Here is a 6,815-nt window from a genome sequence, read left to right on the forward strand (position 1 = left end):
TGGTGTAGCAGAGAGAAGGAACCGGACTCTTTTAGAGAGTGTTAGATCGATGATGAATTATTCGAATTTACCCAAGTCATTTTGGGGACATGCCTTACATACAGCAGTTTATCTTCTGAACTTAGTACCTTCTAAGTCGGTTCCTAAAACCCCTTTAGAATTGTGGACCGGGGACAAACCGAGTCTGAGACACATTCGGATATGGGGTTGTCCAGCACATGTGCTGAACAAGAACACGACTAAGCTAGAATCTCGTACAGAAGTAAAGCTGTTTGTAGGCTACCCCATGGGAACAAAAGGTTATTTATTTTATATTCCTAAGGATCGGGATGTCACTGTTAGCACCAATGCAAGATTCATAGAGGAAGACTATATAATGAATCACAAACCCATGAGTAGTATCGTTTTAGAGGAACTAGTGGGAGGGACGAAAAATGAACCTGTAGTACAAGTAGAACAACCACAGCAGACTGTACAACCGGTCACTAATATCGCACCAGTTCCTCGTCGTAGTAGGAGGGTTGCTCGACAGCCTGACAGATTCATGTTTTTGGGAGAGTCTTCGGACTTGGTCTCTCGTGAACATGATGATGATCCCCGGACATACGAAGAGGCAATACAAGACAAAGATGCAAGTCTTTGGCAAAAGGCAATGGATTCTGAGATGGAATCAATGTATTCTAATCAGGTCTGGGAGCTCGTGGAACCACCCAAAGGTATAAAACCTATTGGATGTAAGTGGGTCTACAAGAAAAAGAGGGGATCAGACAAAAGGGTGAAAGCCTGGAAAGCAAGACTTGTTGCGAAAGGGTATACTCAGAAAGAATGTATCGATTATGAGGAAACCTTTTCGCCAGTAGTCATTCTTAAGTCAATCCGTATTCTTTTATCTATAGTAGCTCATCTCGATTATGAGATTTGGCAAATGGATGTCAAGACAGCTTTCCTTAATGGACATCACACTTCAGACATCAGTTAGAATTGCCACTAATGTTAAAAATGCTTTTAACATCATTTTCACTTAAACTGATGTGTTAAAGTACTTTAGACATCAGTTATTTATGCAACTGATATGTAAGGTACGTGTTTAAAAAAAGTTTCCACCATTCCCACCCCTATTTCCCCTTTATCAAAAATTTCCCTCCCTTATAAAATTTCAACTTCCCTCCCTTAAACAAATTCCATCTCCCTCAATATTCATAACATAAAACGTTGAAATAAAATCACTACAAACAAATACATATAAATATTTATATAAATCAAAATCTTTAAAATAAAAAATCATATATATATTTTTATTTTGAAATATTAAAAAAACATTAAAATACACAAATCATATATGTTATAACTTTAAAATTATAAAAATAAATATTAAAAATTATAATTATTCAACTAAGTTAAAAATATTAAACTAATTAAAACTACTCCCACACACACATAAATTAAAATCACCCAACACATTACAACCCAACACATTACACATATAAAATTACATATCTAACAAAAATATAAAATTAAAGCATATATACTAAACCAAAATCATAACGAAAGACACATTCACACACACTCAATCACTCGTTTATAAAAAAAGTCCCGACATATCAAAGCTCAAGAACCCTAAAATCCTCCTGACAAGAAATCCTTCTACGTCCTGCGATTCCGTCCCAATTCAGGCACTTCAAAAGCTATAAATCCTCGATCCCGTCCCACCTCAGTCCCTCGATGTCGTTCCCCTACATCTCGCTGGTTGCTGCTCAGGGTCGAGGACTCAAAGCTTCAGTTTAATCAATGGACTGGGAGCTTAATTATTAAGTTGGTAATCTTTGATTGATGTATACATGATGTATTTGTTTGTTTATTGGGGTCTTTATTGTGCTATTGTATATATATGATGATTCTTGATTTTGGGGTTCTTTATATGAGGGCTTTTGATTTTTAGGGCTCTGCTAGTGATTTATATCTCTTAAGATTTTATTGATTTGGTTTGCTTATGGTTTGTTTATGATTCTGATGGTTTGATTTTTAGGGCCTTTTGGTTATGGTCTGCTTATATATCTACTTATGATTTGCTTGTGATTCTTTTGTTGTGCTTGTATATGTATGTCTTTGTGGTTTGCGGGTGTGGAAGTATACTTGATAAAAATTAGTGTTGCAACAAATGAACTGATATTAGTAGAATACAGCAAATTTAGGGTTAATTTTGACTGGAAGTAGAGATACTTGTATATATGATTATATTAACTTAATAGTTTTGACTGGAACTATACTTGCTAGTGCCCAAGCTTCTTCAGCAAATGGGTGGACAAGAGTTATTGTTGAGAAGCCATATGGCCGTGATTCAGAGTCATTTGCCGAACTTACTAGATGTCTAAAGCAGCACTTGGCAGAGGACCTGCAGAATCGGGTATAGTATGATTAAAGATGCAGAGGATAAAGGTTTAATCATCCTTGGGAAGGTCTGTTAAAAAACTTAACTTTATGCCAAAGAGATATGTTATACAATTGATTTAAAAATTTCTGTTGAGTAAAATGATATTTATTTATTTTGTTTTGTCTTTATTTGCCACAACCATGTAGTGTTGGTATATAGTATATGTCTAGTCCAAATCCAGTAGGTTATATGTGTGTTTGTTGTGACAGGCTAGACTCGCTCAATCCCTTTAGTAATCTGAGGTTTAATTTCATTGTGAATTTTGAGGTTTAATTCCATTGCATAAAGTGGGAAGAGGACAAAAAAATAGAATAAAAAAGTTGACCAAGCAACTTTCACATTTTAAAACTATTATCAAATGTCTTCCTATTAATTAATTTCAAACCCTACTTGAGGATGCTTATTTTGAAAGTAATATTGCTTTTATGTTTAGAAACTATTAGTATATTGTGTTGTCTGTCCTAGCGGATCATGGCATCAATATTTTGTTTCAATTTGTTCTGTCTTTTGCATATGGTTACTTTAAGATCCTATTCTTTTGTACTTGTACTTCAGCAAGGATATTGCTAAGGTAAAAGATGATCAGGAGTGGGAGATATTCGAAACCAAGAAAGCATTATCAAGAACAGGACCTAATGCAGCATATCAACCAAAAAAGATTTCCATGGAAGAGGAGCTAAAGGTACATTAGATTTCTCAATATATAATTAATGTATTTTTCTGTTTAATTAAAAATGGCTCTTCTTTGCTGGCTATGCAAAAGAAAGTTGATATAAATGATTACGAGTTTAAGAAAATTCCCAGGCCCAATGAAAGCAAATCTCATTAATATAATCTTCTTGTGTCTATTCAAGTTGAGATAAGGTTTGAACTTCACATGTTTTTTATATAATGGTTGTTATGCTTGTTATCAGTATATATTGTCTGTGTTTGGTGGTGCATCTACTGGCAAAGTATGTCAATAATTAGTTGAGAAGCTTGCTAAGAAGAAATTCTGACAATATCTATGTTTTACACCCCGTAATAGGTTTCATTAATTAGTTCCCAACTTACACTCAATATCTATGTTGAGTAGATGTGCTTAAGTATAAGATAGTTCTGATACTTCACTGCTAAGTAAGTTCTCCAAATTAATATTGGTGTTAAGTATTGATTATACTGCACTTAGATATTTTATTTTTGTCGGTTTTAATGAAAATGTGAAATTGGTCCTCCAGTACACAACTACATGTATCTGTGTAAGAACTCTCAACATGAGTGACACAGATCAACTGTGATGAGTTATTTCCAAAAGTTCAGATCTTTTTTTTTAACAGAAAACAGAACACAATGTTTGAATTGCTTTGCCTGAAAATTTATGTATACAGATAAATTGCCCAGTATTGTGCAATATAATACAATTTGTTTGCTTCTATATAAGTAAAATTCTCATAGATATTTCTATAAGTAAATTTCTAACAGATACAACTTGTCATAGCAATTGCATTACAGGTAATCAGCAGGCGTTTTTGACTGAATGTAATCAGATGCATAAATGGTTGTTCAACTAATATGTGATATTTTTTTGTTAATAGATTTTCCAACGATGCACGGGGATCAATGAAATTATGTTCTACTCGCCAGTGCTGTTTACTACATCTTCCAGGAGCAAATTTAAACGACATATATAGCTTTGATTATGTACTTTAGAGGCTTTGATTATGTACTTGATATTTAAATTAGATGGCTGTGTAGTAGTTGATCGATATTGGATTTTATGGATGTGTAGTCGGTGAAATTGGAATTTGATGGATGGATGTACATTTGGTTTATATATGCTTTAATAAGATTTAGCTGTTGATTTGGTTGTTTCTTGGTTTGTTATTTCTGGTGTATAAAAATGATGTTAATTCAATGTTATTACATCAGTTAATGAGTAAATAAATGATGTTAATAAAATGTTATAACATCAGTTTCTTTAAAGTTAAAGTGATGTCAAAGGCTATAGACATCAGTTGTTAGCTGATGTAAGCAAAAAAATCAAGCGATGTCTTTGTGGGCGATGTTAAAGGCACTAAGTTTTAACATCAGTTATTAACTGATGTAAATGAGTACAATAGACATCATTGAAGCTTATAGAACTGATGTTAAAGAGTATAATATACATCATTTTGGGTGTGCGAAACCGATGTTAAATCCAACAATAGACATCAGTTATTAACTGATGTTAAAGATAGGTACCTTTAACATCGCCCACAGTAACATCAGTTAGAATTCTCCGGGACATCAGTTTTTGACTGATGTGTATTAGCATATTTCTAGTAGTGTAAGCTAGAATCTCGTACAGAAGTAAAGCTGTTTGTAGGCTACCCCATGGGAACAAAAGGTTATTTATTTTATATTCCTAAGGATCGGGATGTCACTGTTAGCACCAATGCAAGATTCATAGAGGAAGACTATATAATGAATCACAAACCCATGAGTAGTATCGTTTTAGAGGAACTAGTGGGAGGGACGAAAAATGAACCTGTAGTACAAGTAAAACAACCACAGCAGACTGTACAACCGGTCACTAATATCGCACCAGTTCCTCGTCGTAGTAGGAGGGTTGCTCGACAGCCTGACAGATTCATGTTTTTGGGAGAGTCTTCGGACTTGGTCTCTCGTGAACATGATGATGATCCCCGGACATACGAAGAGGCAATACAAGACAAAGATGCAAGTCTTTGGCAAAAGGCAATGGATTCTGAGATGGAATCAATGTATTCTAATCAGGTCTGGGAGCTCGTGGAACCACCCAAAGGTATAAAACCTATTGGATGTAAGTGGGTCTACAAGAAAAAGAGGGGATCAGACAAAAGGGTGAAAGCCTGGAAAGCAAGACTTGCTGCGAAAGGGTATACTCAGAAAGAATGTATCGATTATGAGGAAACCTTTTCGCCAGTAGTCATTCTTAAGTCAATCCGTATTCTTTTATCTATAGTAGCTCATCTCGATTATGAGATTTGGCAAATGGATGTCAAGACAGCTTTCCTTAATGGAAATCTTGAGGAAACCATCTATATGCAGCAACTAGAAGGATTCATTAAAGAAGGCCAAGAGCATCTTGTATGTAACCTGAAGAGGTCTATTTATGGACTTAAACAAGCTTCTAGGTATTGGAACATTCGCTTTGATCAGGCAGTCCAGTCATATGGATTTGATCAATGTCCAAGCGAAGCATGCGTGTATAAGAGATGTGAGGGAAATGCAGTGGTTTCTCTAGTGCTTTATGTTGATGACATTTTACTCATTGGAAACAATGTTAAGATGTTGTCTTCAATAAAGGCATGGTTGTTCAAACAATTTGAAATGAGGGACTTAGGTGAAGCAGCATACATCCTTGGGATCAAACTTATAAGGGATCGCAAGAAAAGGATGTTGGCTTTATCTCAGGAGCCCTACATAGATGACGTATTGGCTCGTTTTAACATGCAGGACTCCAAGAAGGGTAATTTACCTTTCAGACATGGAGTTACTCTATCAAAGAGGCAGTGTCCTTCGACACCTAAGGAGATAGAGAACATGAAGGCAGTTCCTTATGCTTCGGCATGTGGGAGCCTAATGTATGCAATGTTATGTACGAGGCCTGATATCTTCTTTGCCGTGGGCATGGTTAGCAGATACCAGTCAAACCCAGGACAGGAACATTGGAGTGCTGTAAAAGCAATACTCAAGTACCTGCGAAGGACTAAGGAGTATATGTTGGTTTACAAGTCCTCTGATTTATTGCCTCTGGGATATACCGATTCGGATTTCCAGACAGATAAGGATAAGAGAAAGTCCACCTTGGGATGTGTTTTTATTTTGGGAGCTGGAGCCGTAATATGGAGGAGTTTGAAGCAGAAATGCATCGCAGACTCAACCATGGAAGCCGAATATGTGGCAGACTCTAAGGCAGCCAAAGAGGCTATATGGTTCCGAAACTTCCTGCTGGATTTGGATGTGGTTCCTAATCTGCCACAGCAAATCACGATTTATTGCGATAACACTGGTGCTGTGGCGAATACCAAGGAACCACGGGCCCATAAGGCAGCGAAACACATAGAGCGTAAGTATCACCTCATACGACAGTTCGTTAAGCGAGGAGATATCATTGTGGCTGACATAGCATCGAAGGATAACCGGGCAGATCCTTTCACGAAAAGCTTACCAGCTAAGGCTTTTCAGGAGCACGTGGAAGCGATAGGAGTCAGATACTCGGTCACATAGTTATTATAGTTGGTAATGGATTGCTTGTAATAGACACTGATATACTGAAAGAGTATCTTGAGTATAAGTGCGAGATTGTTAGGGTTATACTGAAATATTCGTTTGAAGTATATAACAATTATTTGAGAATCTTGAATGCATGTTTTCACATTGT

At 36.1% G+C, this 6,815-nt stretch overlaps 1 long non-coding RNA gene across 2 annotated transcripts; it reads left to right on the forward strand.

Annotated features, from left to right (window-relative positions):
- Nucleotides 1-955: 955 nt before the first annotated feature.
- Nucleotides 956-4,294, forward strand: LOC108212362 (uncharacterized). Of its 2 annotated transcripts, XR_010289803.1 has the most exons (4): nt 956-1,816; nt 2,275-2,456; nt 2,987-3,113; nt 4,006-4,294. It is a non-coding gene; the product is annotated as an uncharacterized LOC108212362 (long non-coding RNA). The 2 variants fall into 2 exon arrangements; XR_010289802.1 differs by having other exon boundaries at nt 956-2,456.
- The last annotated feature ends 2,521 nt before the right edge of the window (nt 4,295-6,815 follow it).

The sequence above is a fragment of the Daucus carota genome, chromosome 3, assembly GCF_001625215.2.
Source record: "Daucus carota subsp. sativus chromosome 3, DH1 v3.0, whole genome shotgun sequence".
Lineage (NCBI taxonomy): Eukaryota > Viridiplantae > Streptophyta > Magnoliopsida > Apiales > Apiaceae > Daucus > Daucus carota.